The following is a 19,473-nucleotide window of genomic DNA, read 5'->3' on the forward strand; positions in this document are numbered from 1 at the left end:
TACACTACGCAGTGTATCTGTGCAGATATACAACAGGAATCTTACCCCTTTTTCTTGGGCCTAGGCCAAAAAAAGTGCTCATGATAGTTGAAGTAAATCAGTAGGTGCAAATAAAAAACTGCAATGCAAAAATGCAAAAGCAAAAAGATGTTGCAGCACCCTGCGAGTGCAAAGATCTACGCAATCATGTAATATTTTTATTATGTTAAGTGACATAACTACTATATTTACTCTACTTCCATTAAATATGAGGTTCTTAGCTGACATTATGATAAATTATGTGAGCTCACTTGTCCCGACAATGGGGAGAGAGGAGTTCATACGCTACACATTGTACCTGCACAACTGGAGACTTACCTCCCAGCATTAACCCCTGGACTCACACAAGGTCATAGTCTCCATAGCAACATAAAAAGTAGAAGTGTTCTTGCTGTATTATGGATTCCAAGACTAAACACAGTTTGCACTTTGACCTTTGATCTGCCATTAAAAGAGGCATTTAAATAGAATGTGAATAGGCAGAAATATTAAGAATTTAAAGGGAACCTGAGAGAACCTTTATTCTGCCTGAATCACAAGCAGCATAACATATTAACAGGCTCCCTGGTTACATAGTGGGGGAGATTTATCAAACTGGTGTAAAGTAGCACTGGCTTAGTTGCCCATAGCAACCAATCAGATTCCATCTTTCATTTTTCACAGCTCCATGGAAAATGAAAGGTGGATCTGATTGGTTGCTATGGGCAACTAAGCCAGTTCTACTTTACACCAGTTTGATAAATCTCCCCCAGTATGTTTTATTTCAGAGAAAACATTGGCTCCCATTTACTAGTCTTGTAGATGGTATAAGCTTAGATCTGCACTAGATTTATTACAGGGGCTCAGGCTGGATGATAAATGTGGTGCAGTGGCAGACACTTAGGCCCTGTCCCTCTACCCACTTTCTTCTAAGCCCCATCCCCTGTGATGAACATGTCGGAAATAAGTGCAAAAACCTTAGATCAGGGGTGCACAACCTTTTTCGGTCTGAGGGCTGCATTGTCACATCGCTCTATTTCAAGGGGCCGCAAATTAAAAAAAATGTTGATTGGCGCTTATTTGCATCAGCCTATTACACAGGCCAATGTAAAGTGACTGGGGAGAAATGATCGCTATCACAGTTATTCCTCCTTCATTTAGTTATATTGATTATCAGTAGCACATCTCTGATTACACAGAGAGATGTGTGGCACGATTATAGCGGGCAGATATCAGGAATGAGCTTTCTTATGAACACTTGTTCCCAGTAATTGACCTGAATATCTTGCAGTATAATAGGGGCTTAAAGGGATTTCCCAGTAAAAATGAATTTATAACAAGTTCTTGCAGCATGGCCCCTGAAACCGAAGAGTTGTTTTTACTTGGCAGTGCATGGCTAGGTCACATGCACCTCTCCAGCCAAACACTGGCTTCAGCAGAGATGTGGCCACAAGGAGTTGTGCCACTGCTGAAGCCAGTCATTGACTGGAGCGGTGTATGTGACCATGGCCATGCACTGGGAGGTGTAAAAGTGCAGGAACCAGAAGATGGAGGCAGAGGGGGCCAGGGCGGCATGAAGCAGGTACAGTGGATATAAAAAGTCTACACACCCCTGGTAAAATGTCAAGCTTCTATGATGTAAAAAAATGAGACAAAGATAAATCATTTCAGAACTTTTTCCACCTTTAATGTGACCTATAAACTGTACCACTCAATTGAAAAACAAACTGAAATCTTTTAGGTGGAGTGAAGAAAACGAAAATAATGTGGTTGCATAAGTGTGGGGATGTAGTTGTGTTCAGAATTAAGCAAACACATTCAAAATCATGTTAAATAAGAGTCAGCATACACCTGCCATCATTTAAAGTGCATCTGATTAACCCCAAATAAAGTTCAGCTGCTTTAGTTGGTCTTTGCTGAAACTTTCTTAGTCGCATCCCACAGCAAAAGCCATGGTCCACAGAGAGCTTCCAAAGCATCAGAGGGATCTCATTGTTAAAAGGTATCAGTCAGGAGAAGGGGACAAAAGAATTTCCAGGGCATTAGATATACCATGGAACACAGTGAAGACAGTCATCATCAAGTGGAGAAAATATGGCACAACAGTGACATTACCAAGAACTGGACGTCCCTCCAAAATTGATGAGAAGATTACAGTTTTGGAATGGCCCAGCCAGAGCCCAGACCTGAATACGATTGAAATCTGTGGGGTGATCTGAAGAGGGCTGTGCACAGGAGATGCCCTCGCAATCTGACTGATTTGGAGTGTTTTTGCAAAGAAGAGTGGGCAAATCTTGCCAAGTCAAAATGTGCCATGCTGATAGACTCATACCCAAAAAGACTGAGCGCTGTAATAAAATCAAAAGGTGCTTAAAAAAAGTATTAGTTTAAGGGTGTGCACACTTATGCAACCATATTATTTTATTTTTATATCTTTTTTCTTCCCTCTGCCTGAAAGATTTCAGTTTGTTTTTCAATTGAGTGGTACAGTTTATAGGTCACATTAAAGGTGGAAAAAGTTCTGAAATGATTTATCTATTTTAACAGGGGTGTGTAGACTTTTTATATCCACTGTAAGGCCCCTTTCACATGGGCGAGTTTTCTGTGCGGGTGCGATGCGTGCGGTGAACGCACTGCACCCGCACTGAATCCTGACCCATTCATTTCTATGGGACTGTGCACACGAGCGGTGATTTTCACGCATCACTTGTGCGTTGCGTGAAAATCGCAGCATGCTCCTCTTTGTGCGTTTTTCACGTAACGCAGGCCCTATAGAAATGAATGGGGTTGCGTGAAAATCGCATGCATCCGCAAGCAAGTGCGGATGCGGTGCGATTTTCACGCATGGGTTCTAGGTGACAGTCTATTCACTGTATTATTTCCCCTTATAACATGGTTATAAGGGAAAATAATAGCATTCTGAATACAGAATGCTTAGTATAATAGTGCTGGAAGGGTTAAAAATAATAAAAAAGTTAACTCACCTTCTCCTCTTGTTCGCCTAGATGCCGGTCTGTTCTTTAGCTGTGGCTAAAGGACCTGTGGTGACGTCAGATCACATGCTCCATCACCATGGTGATGGACCATGTGATTGGAGCATGTGATCTGACATCACCTCAGGTCATTCAGCCCACAGCTAAAGAACAGACCGGCATCTACGCGAACAAGAGGAGAAGGTGAGTTAACTTTTTTATTATTCTCAGCCTTGCTGACTGGAACCCGTGCTCAGAAAACGCTGTCCACACAACATAAGAGAAACAGCACACACGTACGAACACTCAGGAACCAGGACATCCATAGCCGCACTAAAAAGCAAAGACATAGGACATCAACAACACATCACGGTAATAGAACTTATGACCGGAAGGGTGGCCCTTACAAGAAGATGGAAATCACAGGAGGCTGCTACAGCAAAGCATGACTGAAGCAACCTACTGAGCCATGCCAAAGTGAGAGGCTTTATAGGCCTAAGAGGCCACACCCAACGGTCAGACACACCCAGTGACTCACACACACTGGGAAGGGAGTTAACCCTTCCAGCACCAAGGAAGGGAAACACCAACATAAAGAGAAAGTGTCCAACACTAGAACACACTGTGGCTGTTGCCGCTGGCAACAACATGGGTGGCAACCGTGTCCTGGGAGTCAGCCCAAAGGCCGGGACACTGCCACCACATGTACACATCACCAAACGTTGCCACGGACAACCACAGTGCAGGAAAGATGTCAGTGCACACCACACAATACACAGAGTGCACACAGACAAACAACAGTGCATACATACACGCACACAAACTCCAAGGGAACTGCACACATACCTGTTGTCCGCGGAAACCGCACTTGAGGCAAACAACATCATGCCTCGAGCTGCGGTTGAAACAACAACCCAAACCGCGGGCAACAGTATGCGGCTCCCAAGGAGTCACGGCCATAACCGTGGCGTGACACAATAACGCTGATCACAGACATTTAAATCCTCACATGCCATGGACAGTTGTGATCTGAGAGGCCTTTACCTGGGAGCCCTGCTGTTTTGGCACCTCCACATGACAAAAGATTGTTTGGTTGCTTTGGCAGCCTTAGACCCTCTGAAGGATCTGAAGCCTGCCATAGCTAGGATCTGAAGCCTGCCATAGCTATGTTTCTACAGATAATAACATAGCAGTTTTCCCATAGGCTGCAAGGGGGACTTAAAACAAGGGTCAAAAAAATCTAAAAAGATAAAAAAAAATATCAAATCACTCTACTTTCCTTATTTTGAAACTAAGCAATGCAAAAATATACATCATAGGTGCTGCCGTGTCCAAAAACGTCTGCACTATTAAAATATCAAATTTGTATATCACATACAGTGAACACTGTAATGAGAAAAATAAAAAATCTAAATGGCCGATTTGCCATTTTTTCGGTAATAAAAAATATAAAAAAATCACACACACCCTAAAATGGTATTAATAAAAATTTTAAAAAATTAGCCCTCACACAACTCATAGATGTAAAGAAGGGAGGCTTCCAGTTGAAGTGAATGGGAGGAGTTGTAATTACACTGTTCGCTGCTGCGATGTGGGCGGCAAGCAGGAAAAAAGTGAGGAGAGCATAGCTTCATACAGCTGACTGCCCAGGTGCCAGCAGTCGGGCCCCCACCTATCTAATATTGATGACCTATCCTGAGGACAGGTCATCAATATAGGAAAAGCAGAAAACCCCTTTAAGGCTCTAAGAAAACAGGGAGTGGAAAAATAAAAAACACAAACATGGAAAATCAAGGTGTCAGGAAGAGGTTAACACTCTTTTCTCTGAAAAATCATCACTTCAACCTATTTTCTATTGATGGAATAAGAAAAATGTCCAAAACTTGTCTGTACACCTTTGCATTGAGTGTTGAGTTAATGACTGCCATCTCCCCTTATGGTTTACCGGACATGCAAACCTATATTAGAAGTGAAGAGGGAAATCTGTTCTCTTCAGCCACTCATCTTTATTTTATTAGAATGGCGCCAGACATAAGTTCCAGCATCATCTTCTTGTCCAATGCAGATCCATGATTCATCACTGAATATGAATTTCATCCAACCATCCACACTCCATGATTGCTTCTCTTTAGCTCTGGTAACCTTGTTTTCTTCTGTTTAGGGGTGAGTGCTGGTTTTCGTTTGGCCGTTCTTTATCCTATTTCTTACAGTTCTGCCACAAATATTGACTCCTTATTCCAGGTACTGCACACTACCTTCTCCTGTGAACCCGCCAGAGATTTACCACTAATACAAACCAATATGACATAAAAGATTACCTTGCTATTGGATTTTATTCTGTGGTACTTTCAACTCCTATTGCAAGCTTGATGACAGGATTTTTGGATTTTTAGGTGGATCGGGTATCTTTCCTCCACAGGAGCGCGCCCCCAGTGGTGGCGAAACTCTGTGTTTGTAAGTTCAGAAGCTTGCGCTCGCAAGGAGCGACTAGTGGCGTCACTTATTGAGCTACGGATAGCTAGAGGTTATAACCGAAATACTCCTCAACAACAATGAGAAAATCATATGTGAGCGCAAACTCAATAAATCCAATAAACAAGAACACACATGTACATGAATAACAAAAATATTTTATTAAATAGTCACATAAAGGACAATCAGTTATCACTTATAATAAATATAATAAGTATAAAGCAGTATTGTGGTGGCGCTACGAATTAGCGCCCCACCAAGGTTACACAAGATCCCCTTAGTGCACACCTCCTAATGACCTGGAATTGCTATACCGAGATGAAATATCTCATCCACAGGCCAAGGAAGGACGTGCGCTTAAAGAGGACCTTTCACCGATTATGACACTGTGAACTAAGTATACAGACATAGAGAACGGAGCCCGGGGATCTCACTGCACTTACTATTATCCCCGGGCGCCGCTCTGTTCTCCCGCTATGCCCTCCGGTATCTCCGGCCACTAAGTTATAGTAGGCAGAGATTTCAGTCACTAAGTTATGCGGAGTCTGCCCTTGTTCTGCTCTAGTGCTGGCCAATCGCAGCGCAGAGCTCACAGCCTGGGAGGTTCTTTTCTCCCAGGCTGTGAGCTCTGCAATGCGATTGGCCAGCTCTACAGGAGAACAAGGGCAGACTCCGCCTAGCATAACTTAGTGGCCGGAGATACCGGAGGGCATAGCAGGAGAACGGAGCGGCGCCCGGGGATAATAGTAAGTGCAGTGAGATCCCCGGGGGCCACTCTCCGTGTCTGTATTCTAAGTTCACAGTGTCATAATTGGTGAAAGGTCCTCTTTAAGTGGTCATGCAGGTGATACCATGCCAACCAAATTGTAAAGGTTAATGGACATAGTGTATGGATAGCATATCCAAAACATCAAACATATTGATGTGCCACATATATCCAACATATAAATAATCACAACCGGCACACCTATCTAAAAATAATGGGGAACCAACCTTGGAGCCTTGGTGAGTGCATCCTGACGCGCGTTTCGCTCAGCTTTTTCAAAGGGGCGTGTCTATCCTGCCAACATACTCATCTTAAATAGAGCCGCAGCTGAGAGAATCAACCAATCATCTGACACCATATGCCTCTCTACGTCACATCCTACGTCACAACTACGTCACATACGCCCATGCTGAAAACTGGAAGTAGGATCCATAACGTCACCTCCGCCCGCATCATACCATCTACTGCTCTGTCAGCCCAGGTACGTCACATCCGGCCATACTAGAATCAGGAAGCAGCTTCGCAACGTCACCTCCGCCCTCCCCACAATCTAGAGACGTCCACACACGTAAGTTAAGTCCATCCCTCATAGCATGATCAGGATCCATCTACACGAATCCTCTAGCGGCTGGTGTGGCCATGGCAACGAATATTACAGTATGACTTTCCCGTTATCATGCGATCTGAGCCATAACGTCCGTCCACAAACCCGAGGTCAGCTCCATAATCATAGAATGGCGAAATTATACATATACACAACTCACCTCAGCACTACAGACTTACGACATCAGAATAATAATAACACAATGAGAAATGGAATGAGCAAAAGAGGGGGCAGTTATGAAAACAAAGGATGGAGGGAAGGGGAGCAGGTGGACAAGAACTAATACCTGAACCATAATAGGTCCATATTACTGCAATGAAATACCAACAATTGATAAATAGTAAATAGTACATAGTACTTCATCAATAAATCCATGAATTAATCCATACATCCACTGCTGTGACACTAACCAAAAATCTCCATAAATACAGGGAGTGCAGAATTATTAGGCAAGTTGTATTTTTGAGGATTAATTTTATTATTGAACAACAACCATGTTCTCAATGAACCCAAAAAACTCATTAATATCAAAGCTGAATATTTTTGGAAGTAGTTTTTAGTTTGTTTTTTGTTTGAGCTATTTTAGGGGGATATCTGTGTGTGCAGGTGACTATTACTGCGCATAATTATTAGGCAACTTAACAAAAAACAAATATATACCCATTTCAATTATTTCTTTTTACCAGTGAAACCAATATAACATCTCAACATTCACAAATATACATTTCTGGCATTCAAAAACAAATCAGTGACCAATATAGCCACCTTTCTTTGCAAGGACACTCAAAAGCCTGCCATCCATGGATTCTGTCAGTGTTTTGATCTGTTCACCATCAACATTGCGTGCAGCAGCAACCACAGCCTCCCAGACACTGTTCAGAGAGGTGTACTGTTTTCCCTCCTTGTAAATCTCACATTTGATGATGGACCACAGGTTCTCAATGGGGTTCAGATCAGGTGAACATCAGGCCATGTCATTAGATTTTCTTCTTTTATACCCTTTCTTGCCAGCCACGCTGTGGAGTACTTGGACGCGTGTGATGGAGCATTGTCCTGCATGAAAATCATGTTTTTCTTGAAGGATGCAGACTTCTTCCTGTACCACTGCTTGAAAAAGGTGTCTTCCAGAAACTGGCAGTAGGACTGGGAGTTGAGCTTGACTCCATCCTCAACCCGAAAAGGCCCCATAAGCTCATCTTTGATGATACCAGCCCAAACCAGTACTCCACCTCCACCTTGCTGGTGTCTGAGTCGGACTGGAGCTCTCTGCCCTTTACCAATCCAGCCACGGGCCCATCCATCTGGCCCATCAAGACTCACTCTCATTTCATCAGTCCATAAAACCTTAGAAAAATCAGTCTTGAGATATTTCTTGGCCCAGTCTTGACGTTTCAGCTTGTGTGTTTTGTTCAGTGGTGGTCGTCTTTCAGCCTTCTTTACCTTGGCCATGTCTCTGAGTATTGCACACCTTGTGTTTTTGGGCACTCCAGTGATGTTGCAGCTCTGAAATATGGCCAAACTGGTGGCAAGTGGCATCTTGGCAGCTGCACGCTTGACTTTTCTCAGTTCATGGGCAGTTATTTTGCGCCTTGGTTTTTCCACACGCTTCTTGCGACCCTGTTGACTATTTTGAATGAAACGCTTGATTGTTCGATGATCACGCTTCAGAAGCTTTGCAATTTTAAGAGTGCTGCATCCCTCTGCAAGATATCTCACTATTTTTGACTTTTCTGAGCCTGTCAAGTCCTTCTTTTGACCCATTTTGCCAAAGGAAAGGAAGTTGCCTAATAATTATGCACACCTGATATAGGGTGTTGATGTCATTAGACCACACCCCTTCTCATTACAGAGATGCACATCACCTAATATGCTTAATTGGTAGTAGGCTTTCGAGCCTATACAGCTTGGAGTAAGACAACATGCATAAAGAGGATGATGTGGTCAAAATACTCATTTGCCTAATAATTCTGCACTCCCTGTACATACATTCAATACATCATTAAATATTCCCAGACATGCACACACATTCAGCCTGATTAAAATACCATGTATACATATATCTATATGCGCTCACATTGCTAGCAATACCCACAGTCCTGACCTAAAAAGTGATCAACCAGTATAGTTCATAAATGAATTATACTTAATATAAGCAATATTGTTATACAGTAATGGGACGAGACCCATGATTAAAGTGCAAGTGCTCAGTGCTCATGCAGTGCAAAGTGAAGACACGGAAAATGAAAGAATTATATAGTAATGAACCAACTCAAAAACTCTTATCAGTACAAGAAGTGTGCCAGATCAGAGTGGAAACTTCTACATAACCAGATATGTGTACATATTTGAATTATGCCTAGCCAGATAACTGTGAATAAATCCATAAGTGAGCAGACCTCAGTGTTACAACATATATACATGATATTATACACAATGTGTGACATATCAACTGTCCTTGTAAAAATACATAACCAATAACCCCCCCCCCCCCCCACCCCACAGGATCCTTGTAATTCCAGAAGTCTCAGATGAAAGGCGAAACATCAGTTGTGACAGGCATCAGACACTCATCTCTCTTTCTGCAGCATATAAAACATCATGAGTATATACAGGATACAACACCAAATATATCAAGAGAAGACCTGTTAAAATAAATTATATGAAAACATTAAAATAGCAGTTAAAAACAAAGTCCTGGGCATTAGACCCAGACCCAGAGGAGATGGCACACAGGAAGCCTACTGATCTGAACCGAGAGGTGTAACTGTGTTTAACAGAAAAATCCATTTGGTTTCTTTTTGAGCTAATGTTTTCGTCCAATCTTCTCCTCTTGGGGAGATAAGCACTCGATCGACACCCCTAATCCTGAGTAAGGTACCATCTGAATCATGTTTCTCTTTAAAATGTCTAGGTAAGGTCTTGAGTTGTGTGATGTCTTGCTCTTCTTTTGCTGCCTCAATGGAAAGTACGTGTTCCCTAACCCTTCTTCTCAGCTGCCGAGACGTTAATCCCACGTAAATGAGGTCACAAGGTCAGATTGCCCACTGACCCCAATGGTTGTACACGTAATTGTATGTGTGATCTTGAACACTTTATCCCCTGCCGAATTGTGGAAGTGGGTTGCTCTGTCCATATTAGCACAGGCAACGCACTTCCCACATTCTTTACTCCCCCATGGTGGCCCTTTGTTACCAAACAATCTCACTTCCTTACGGGCATAATGGCTGCGGACCAATTGACCACGCAGGTATTTTGACCTACGGAAGGTTGTTGAAGCATATGGGGGTATCACCTCTTGTAGCTGGGTATCAGATATCAACATATTCCAGTATTTATTTAGAACTGTGTTTACCTCTTTCCATTTACTGTTGAATCCTGTAATAAACCTGATCTGTTGCGAATCCTGCCGAGTTTGTTTCTTATGGAATAGATAACTTCTCTTTGAAAGTCGTGCTCTCTTATAAGCTTGCTCTATGCACCGATTACTATACCCTCTCTGTCCAAATCTTCTTCTCAAATCCTCAGCCTGTGTCTCGAATAACTCCTCCGATAAGCAGATCCTGCAGGCTCGCAGAAACTGCCCCACCGGTATGCTCTTTATCAAGTTGCCAGGGTGTGACGAGCCTGCATGTAACAGTGCATTCACAGAGGTTTCTTTTCGGTATAGATTGGTACCCAGATGGCCAGTTGCATCCACCCGGAAGATCACGTCCAGAAATTCAACATTTGTGCGAGCCACCTTGAAGGTAAGTTTAATATTTTTAGTATTGTTGTTAAGCAGCCGAATGCAATTCACAAATTCCTCCTCAGTCCCCTGCCAGATGATCAGTATATCATCTACCCCAATACCTACCTCAATATTGTACCTTATTGGACTCTGGCAGGGGACTGGACTGTACGATGTCCCTCTCCCACAGCCCCAGGAACAAATTTGCATATGAGGGTGCACATGCCGCCCCCATTGCGGTACCCTGGAGCTGTAGGTAGAAGGACCCCCCAAACAAGAAGAAGTTATGGGTAAGAACATAGTTGAGAAGAGTTAGAATAAAATTACACTTCTCCTTACCCATACTCGTGGTCTTTAAAAAGAATTCCGTGGCTTCCAAGCCATCTTGATGTTTAATCGAATTATACAGGGATTCCACATCACACGTGGCAATCAGCGTGTCAGGTTCAAGATGTATGTCCTCCATTTTTCTCAGAATGTCCATGGTGTCCTTTAGGTGTCTTAGTAATCCCTCCATCAATGGCTGCAAGAAGTGATCAATATATTTACAGGCTGCATCATTTAAACCATTCACCCCTGATACGATGGGATAGCTAGAGGTGCCAAAAACCAATGCATTTCAGACAATGCGTTGTCCTTCATCAGGGAACCTGTGCTTAAAATAGGGTTGCTAGGCATGGTCCGTCTATCTGAAGCGTGCAGGCTCACATCCAGGGACTGTAAGTAAATGATTAAAGCCAGGTCCTCCCCAGCAGCTGATAACAGTGCCTGGGCTGTGTGCACTTCTCCCTGTCCCTGCGCTTGGCAGACGCCCCCTCACTCAGCAGAGCTGGATTATGCAGAGTTGAAGCAGTGCACAACAGGGAAGGGAGATCTGCCGTCTGCTCAGTGTATAAATGAAAGCAACATGTGGTAAGAGGACCCCTGTGTGCTGCAGGAGATTAACCCTTTAAGGGGGAGGGCTGTGGTTACTGACACTTTTGGGGAGGCTTCTGTTACTGGCTAGTGAGGGCAGGCGGGATTAGCCTCAGGGTGAGGGCAGTGGCGGCCATCTTAACTGAATAGTGAAATTGCAGTTTTATGCAGACTGGTTGCTAAGGGCTGAATCTTATTAAATATGGGGTAAGTCAGTCTAATAGTAACTGATTCTGGAATATCATGTTAGTAACTACATATATATATAAAAAAAAAAAATTTGGCTCTAAATGTGACAGTTATCCTTTAACTCTTCACGTTCCGCATCTAACTCACAACCATCTATTTTTTTTTTACTTGGTTCCTCATTCTTTCTTTCAGTTAAACGCAAGCAGCTCTATTTCTGTGGGGGGTTCAGCCCACACAACCCTGTATGCAGGTGCACATTGCTGTGGCGAAATACAGATACAAACGTAAAAACACAAATGCAATTGCACTCTGCAACCAGCACTCTGCAACCAGCACTCTGCCCTGCCTCTATGCTGGATGTTGAATAAGGCATTGGTGTACATTTTGGCCAAAGCAGAACAAGCCACTCACCACGTCAAGGTCGCCTCCATGAGTGGTCCCTAACACTAGTTCCTACCTGTTATTGGCAATGACAGCCACACAAAGTCCAGGGAGCGCAGGTACAGCATGCACGCTAAGCTCTATTTCTGAGTTTAAGCCCTTTGGTGCCAAAGTATCCATATTGAAATTCAGCTCTTTATGTGCTTTCGACAAAATCCCCCCCCCCCGTTCATTTATCTTTATTATTTCTACCTCACAGAATATCGACCCTTCAAATTTCCCTCCATGTTTGTCCCTGTAATGCCTTGGTAATGGATGTCCCTCATATTTTCTCTGGATGTTGTAAACATGTTCTGCCAGTCTCTTTTTTAGTTATGTTTTTGTTCGCCCGATATAGATCTTCTTACAAGGGCATATGATGGCATATATTACCCCCAAATGTGCTCTCTAATGTCATGTTCATATGAGCCACCCTTATTCTCTATCTGGAATTGTTTTTTTTATTCTTTTGGGATTTTTTGCACCCTATGCATTTTCTACATGGAAAAAAACCTTTTGGTGAATTTTCATTATCATTTTTCATTTCTCTATTGGTTACTGCCATGCATCCTTTTGTGGAAGCCACCATGGTCCCTATGTTTTTTGCCTTTCTATATATAAATTTAGGGATATCTGGAACATGGTCGCCAATAATCTTGTCTTCTTTAAAAATACCCCAGTGTTTATTCACTAATTTCTTAAAATATTTTGTCTGACCGTTATATGGCATAATAATCGGTGGGATTTCTTCCTCTTTCCTGATCTATCTTTTTTTCACCTCATTGTTTCCTGAATCTTCCAAAAGGGTTTGTCTATCTAGTTGCTCTATTTCTGTTTTATTAATAATTCTTTATCATACCCTTTTGATTCGAATCTCTCCTGCATGTGTTCTGCTTCTATTTTATATTCTTCTATTTTTGTACAGTTCCTTTTAATGCACAAAAATTGACTATATATTATCTAACCACTGGGGCAAGTGGCAACTTTCTTTGGAAATTAAACTGTTAGCATCTGTAGGTTTATTAAATGTTTTAGTGCAGATTGTTCCTTTTTCAATATATACATTCAGGTCTAAAATGTATCTCTTTTTCTCTATAACTCTAAATAAAAATCATTTTTTATTAAATTTTATTAAAAAATTCCAAAAGTATATTTTCTCCCCCCCCCTCACATATATAAAGCACATTATCTAATGTTACATTGAAAAAAAAATACATTTTTTTTAGACCTGACTGTAAATATTGAAAGATTTGTTAGAGATATGCTTCACAGAGCCAAAGTCTTCAGCTAATAATGATTTGTGTCATATCTGTGATTTGTGAGTTTACCATGAACAAAGCCCATGTTTACTTCATGCAGTTAGTGTGTACATCACAAAAAGCTCCTGTGTAATGATAAGCTTACCCCTAGGGTTCCATTCACCCAAAATGGGCCAACAGAATAGCTTGTAGTGCATGGTATTCAAAAAATGGTACACTATATAGTAACAAACTACAGTATATGGCTGACATATCCCGCTGGATGCCTATACAAGTGGTATACATCATAGCCTTCCATTGAGATATACACTAGGAGGTGTTCTGGCACATACTGTATGTCAAATGGCACTGAAAATGTGATGCGAATGGGGCCTGAATACATTGGAGGAACATCTTCTAAGTATGGTGATTCCATATTTGTTTGCCTGGGGTTGTATGCACTACTCCAAAACATATCTGATCTAATGTGATGGAGAGCACTGTTTTCCATTATCTGTGTAGTAAATACTTCCATGTGACATGACCCTAAAAAAAGCTGCGGGTCTACAAAATAATGTTTAAGAGAGATCACAGAAGAGATGAAAACTACTTCTGTCTTTTCTCCAGGAAGTATCTGACTGCTGGTCATCTGGGATTCAGCTGCCTGATTACTTCAGTAGCCTTAAAGGGCTTGTTCACCTCTGGTGGCCTTTTGGGCAGACCCTCCAATGTGGCTGGACCTATACAGGGAATTATACTTACCCGATTCCCGGAACTGGGTTCCAGCTACTTTGCTCCCCTGCGTCAGCCTCTGCTCTGCCTGCATCAACACTGGGTTTTACAGAGGTCACATGGCCGATGCAGTGGTTATATGTCCCTGGGTCAAGTGATGCATGGGACCCGCATGAAATTGGATGTTGATGCAGGGAGTGTGTGGAGAAAAGGAGCCAGAACCCAGTGTCGGGATCTGGTAAGGACTGCTTCACATTTCCATTATGGAAGTGGTCATTAGCATGCAGGAGGCACGGGGAGGTGAGGGAAGCTCTGCGCTGGCTTTACTCACTGACCATTATCCTCTTCCGGGTCCCACTGCGCATGTAGGCACACACTATGACCTGATGCTGTGCGCGGCGGGACCCGTAATAAGCAATGGAGCAGTGAGTCCTGGATATGCGGTGCCATCCGGAGCAAGCGAGGTAAGTTTATTTTTGTATTTTTTTTAAATGTCTGATCTGAGGTCTGATGGGGGCTGGGGGTGTGATGGTGGCTGATCTGAGGCTGATGGAGGGGTCTGATCTGAGGCTGATGGGGGATGGAGGGGTCCAATCTGAGGCAGAGTGGGGCTGGGGTGGTCTGATCTGAGTCTGAAGGGGTTCTTATGGGGGCTGTGGGGTTCCATCTGAGGCTGATTGGGGCTGGGGGGGGTATGATCCCAGGTTAATGGAGGCTGGGTGGGTCTGATCATAGGCTGGGGGAGTCTGATGGGAGGCTGCTGGAGGGTCTGATCTGAGGCTGATGGAGGTTGAGGGGTCAGACTGAGGGTGATGGAGGTTGAGGGTCTGATATATGTTCTGCTGAAGAATGGGGGTCTGATGAGGGTCTAATCTGAGGTCTGATGAAGAATGAGGGTATGCTCTGAGGGCTGATGAAAAATTTATTTTTTCTTATTTTCCTCCTCTAAATCCTATGTGGGTCTTATAATCCGAAAAATATGTTGTGGGTCTATACACACACACACACACAATGTATGGGTTTTAAAGGGCTTCTGTCACCCCACTAAACCTTTTTTTTTTTTTTTGCTTACTTATAATCCCTGCACTGCGATTTATGGCTACATGATCTAATTAATCATTTTGGTCCTGTAGATTTAGTTAAAAACAAGCTTTTAAAATATGCAAATTACCTTCCTACTTGCAAGTAGGGCGGCTACTTGCTGGTAGCAGCCGCATCCTCCGATCCTAAAGACGCCCCCTCCGCCTTGTGATTGACAGGGCCAGGGAACGGAATCGTTCTCTGCTGGCCCTGCCTGTTTGCATTCAAAATCTGGCGACTGCGCCGCGTCCGTACCTGTCTTCAATCGGGGCAGGCGCACTGAGAGGCAGCCGCTCCATCTTCAATGCGCCTGCGCCGGGTGTAGATGTGACGTCATCGGCGCAGGCGCATTGAGGATGGAGCGGCCGAGCGAGCACCCGCCTCTCAGTGCGCCTGCGCCGATTGAAGACAGGTACGGCCGCGGCGCAGGGGCCAGATTTTGAATGCAAACAGGCAGGGCCAGCAGAGAACGATTCCGTTCCCTGGCCCTGTCAATCACAATGCGGAGGGGGCGTCATTAGGATCGGAGGATGCGGCTGCTACCAGCAAGTAGCCGCCCTACTTGCTGGTAGCAAGGTAATTTGCATATTTTAAAAGCATGTTTTTAACAAAATCTACAGGACCAAAATGATTAATTAGATCATGTAGGCATAAATCGCAGTGCAGGGATTATAAGTAAGCAAAAAAAAAAAGGTTTAGTGGGGTGACAGAAGCCCTTTAAGTACTTGGTAACCCATTATACACGTCGTATAGATACCCATGTTAATAATTCCCATCCTATGATGGTGTCACTTTAATACCACTTAACAAGTCACTACAGCTTTGCTTGTGGAAACTCTTTATACCCGGATTTGCACAGAGCCCTCTGATTCTAGGTTATTTTAATTCAATGGCGTGCAGCTTTGCTGGTATCATGCTTGTTTACTATGGTTTAACAAGGTCACACTTTCCTCATTTCACCTAGGTTTACCTTCCCCAGTGTGCGGATACATTACCAACCAGGGCACTCTAGCATTTTAGCAGATGCTCAAATAAGGAAGCATTTAAAGGGAAGTGGAAAATATTCCATGCATTGTCCCTGCGAGATGAATCCTCATCAGCAGTACTGTGTCATTGCCTTAGGAGCCCACAACAGCGCTCCTTAATAAGTCAGCGGTCACAGGACCCCCCTCTCTGCCCACTAGCTCCGAGCTATTCCTGGGCCCAGCAGCTGCCAGCACCAAAGCACAGGGTACTGGTGCTCCCTCTCATACAGATACTGAGATCTGTTTCTCCACAAAAGTTCAGACCCTATGTTAATGTTGCCTTAACCACCAAAGGCTTGTGGTGGGAAAACTTCATTTTCAGTGGTGCATGTCAAAAAAATTGGTTTCCTATATTTAGATACATGACCTTGGTGAGTCATGGTCTGAATACTGGAATCTCACACTACATTCTTATTCATCACTGATGATGGAAGTTTGCAGGTCACAGATTATCTATAGTAGCATAATGAACAGATAAAACATCTTTTAGCTTTACTCTGTATGCTGATAAACAATACGGACAAAAGTGGACAACTGTTTTCTCTCAGGTCAAACGTCAGAGATGGGAATGAATAAGGTTTGTGTGTAAACAGGCAGCTTAGCCCCTGTTGAAAACCTTTCACTTAGCTCCATTACCACATGTTGCGAAAAGTCCTCTTTGCTGTGTTTATTTCCACAAAAGCATTGCACTCTTGGGAACGGTCAATGCTCAGGTCTGGAACTAGGCCACTCCTATTGTAGCCCAGGCAGCGAAACCCGCTGCAACGTTCAGGCTTCCAAAATAAAATGGATTTTATGCCTAGTTTGCCTCAATCTGACTTCAATGCCGCTAGCCTTTTATCACATTTTAAGATTCAAGCTTGTTTAGAGTCTCACTAAATGGCAGAAAATAACAGTAACATTATCAGAATGATACAAAGTATAAAGTTGGAATTTGAAAAGAATATAAATGAACTATGAAAAGGTCTTATTTTTTTTTTAACCCATTCCCAAAATCCACCATATGCATACAGTATGTAGGATGGATGTCTGGTCTTTAAAGATGGCAACCGCTCAGGAGTTGAGCAGGGACCATATTGGGTGGGTGCAGTGGCATAGATATAGGGATCGCAGCGGTCGCAATTGCAACAGGGTCCCTAAGCCAGGGTGCCCACAGGGCCACTGTTGCCGATGGCGTGCCACCATTTATCGTATATTTTGCTTTATAAGGCCTGTTTCACACTTGGGTTGTGGCTTCCTAGTTTTGAGATCTGTCAATGGGGACAAACAGGGCCGGCCTTAGGTGTTCAGGCGCCCTGTGCGAACTAACCTTGTGGTGCCCCTTACCCATGGTCACATAAACATACACAAAGAGGAAAAAAATCTCTGAGTACAGTCTACAGATAATATAGTAGATGTCACCTGCAGTCCTATGTGACACCACAAATAACACATAGCTCTCTGAATACGGATAACACAATGATGGCTCTCTGATTTCCGAAAATGTAGTAGTGTTGTTACCTTCGGTCCTATGTAAAACCACAGATAACACTAGTGCTGATAATGTGGTAGTGTTACCTGCAGTCCTATGTAAAACCACAGATAACACTAGTGCTGATAATGTAGTAGTGTTACCTGCAGTCCTATGTAAAACCACAGATAACACTAGTGTAGATAATGTGGAAGTGTTACCTTCGTCCTTAGTGTGCCTCCCTGTGTCTATCGCACGGACTTCATGCTGGCGCTGCCTCCTCTTCCATCTTCTTCTTCTTCTCTTGCACAGAACGTTCTGAAGCAGCTGCGTCAAGACATAGAAACACTGTGGGCATGGTGATGGTGACACACAGGGAGAGACACACACACACAAGGGACGAACACACACACACATACGGACGGACACACACACACAGGGACGGACACACACACACACACAGGGACGGACACACACACACACACAGGGACGGACACACACACAGGGACGGACAGTCACACACACACACACACACACAGACGGACACACACACACAGGGACGGACAGTCACACACACAGAGATGGACACACACACACACAGGGAAGGACAGTCACACACACACAGACGGACACACACACACACACAGACGGACACACACACACAGAGACGGACACACACACAGGGACGGACAGTCACACACACACAGGGACGGAGACAGTCTCTCACACACACACACAGGGACGGACACACACACACACAGAGAAGGACAGTCACACACACAGACGGACACACACACAGACGGACACACACACACACAGGGACGGAGACAGTCTCTCACACACACACAGGGACGGACACACACACACAGGGAAGGACAGTCACACACACACACAGACGGACATACACACACAGGGAAGGACAGTCACACACACACAGAGACGGACACACACACAGGGACGGACAGTCACACACACACACACACACAGGGACGGAGACAGTCTCTCACACACACACACAGGGACGGACACACGCACATACATACAATAAATATGATCACCACACGGCTCCTGCCTGTCTGCTTTGGCAAAGCAGGGCATAGCTGGGCTATGCCAGGCTTTAGCAGAGTGGGCACAGGACAGTGGACACAGGGCACGATATGTATGCGAGCACGGCCGAGCGAATGCAGGACAAGGGCCCGCATACGCATTGCCCCTCCTGCCTGTCATACGACCCCCCCCCCACGGGCATTTTGGGGGGCATTAAGGGTTGGATGATGCGGAGTGTGCACATAGTAACCAATCATATCCCCCCCCCCCCCTCCTAAAGGTAACTGATGTGCTGGGGGGAGGGGAATATGATTGGTGGCACTGGCACACTCAACATCAGCAGCAAGGAGTTAAAGTCCAATCCTTAATGGCCCCCAAAATCCCTGGGGGGGGGGGGGGGTTGATGTAGTAGCAGAAAAGCACACACTGTCCCCCTGTCCCCTAAGAGCCCCCCCCCCATGGCACATTTCTCCCACTCCATCATGGGCCAGTGGCAGATGGGATCCATCCAGTTGTTATCTTTGTGCAAAATTGTACTACCAAATACCTGTAAGTTCTGACTTATGGTGGAACTTACTTAGTTGCTTGAGCTGTGTCTGTTGTGGCTGCTGGCTGGCGCTTGGTTTCACTCCGCCTCCTCCTTCTCTCTGACTGTGACTGGGGCCCTGGGGGCGGAGCTCAGTGACAACGTCAAAAGCGAAGACGTGCCTGTGCGGCAGCTGCGTCGCGCTCCATAAGCCACTGGTCTGCTCTGTTAAAGAGACAGGCAGGCCAGGCAGCAGAGCTGCAGCGGGCCCCGCCCCCTCCTCACTCAGTCT

General features: G+C 44.3%; 1 long non-coding RNA gene across 2 annotated transcripts in view; it reads left to right on the forward strand.

The window, feature by feature from the left end:
- Window positions 1-6,244: 6,244 nt before the first annotated feature.
- Window positions 6,245-19,473, forward strand: part of LOC122945254 — a 92,916-nt gene continuing 79,687 nt past the window's right edge. The window contains exons 1-2 of one of the 2 annotated variants that reach the window (XR_006391104.1): window positions 6,245-6,796; window positions 10,500-10,578. This is a non-coding gene — a long non-coding RNA (uncharacterized LOC122945254). Of the gene's footprint in view, window positions 6,943-10,499; window positions 10,579-19,473 lie in introns of both variants that reach the window. The other variant, XR_006391105.1, reaches the window with a different exon arrangement.

Source organism: Bufo gargarizans, chromosome 8 (assembly GCF_014858855.1).
Source record: "Bufo gargarizans isolate SCDJY-AF-19 chromosome 8, ASM1485885v1, whole genome shotgun sequence".
Classification (NCBI taxonomy): Eukaryota; Metazoa; Chordata; class Amphibia; order Anura; family Bufonidae; genus Bufo; species Bufo gargarizans.